Source organism: Morone saxatilis, unplaced genomic scaffold, assembly GCF_004916995.1.
Source record: "Morone saxatilis isolate NCDOM2014 unplaced genomic scaffold, NCSU_SB_2.0 Contig8, whole genome shotgun sequence".
NCBI lineage: Eukaryota > Metazoa > Chordata > Actinopteri > Moronidae > Morone > Morone saxatilis.
The window spans coordinates 18,839,755-18,840,025 of NW_023340257.1; the positions used below are offsets into that span (position 1 = coordinate 18,839,755).

At 53.5% G+C, this 271-nt stretch overlaps 1 protein-coding gene across 1 annotated transcript in view; it reads left to right on the plus strand.

Moving 5' to 3' along the window:
• Positions 1 to 271, plus strand: part of zbtb16b (zinc finger and BTB domain containing 16b) — a 20,845-nt gene that overhangs the window by 5,910 nt on the left and 14,664 nt on the right. The gene's annotated exons all lie outside the window — the stretch shown is intronic.

Genomic DNA, 271 nt, shown 5'->3' on the forward strand with positions numbered 1-271 from the left:
CTCTCTCTCTCTAGTCTCTCTCTCCGTTTGAATCGTTTCTGTGTTTTTTCGGAGACTCTGGCAGCTCGCCAGCTCTGCCCCTTCTGAGTGATGACATCATCAGCTGCCGGCAGGCCTGGGTGTTCTGCCAGTGTTCCGAAGCGTGTGTGATGGCTCGCTCGCAGATGTGTGTCCAGGAACACACTGTACCCAAATGCAGACTTAATCAGACCTGACTGCTCTCCCAGCTACTTTATCCAAAATAGAGAAAGAGGAGCAGAGGGAGGGGGGG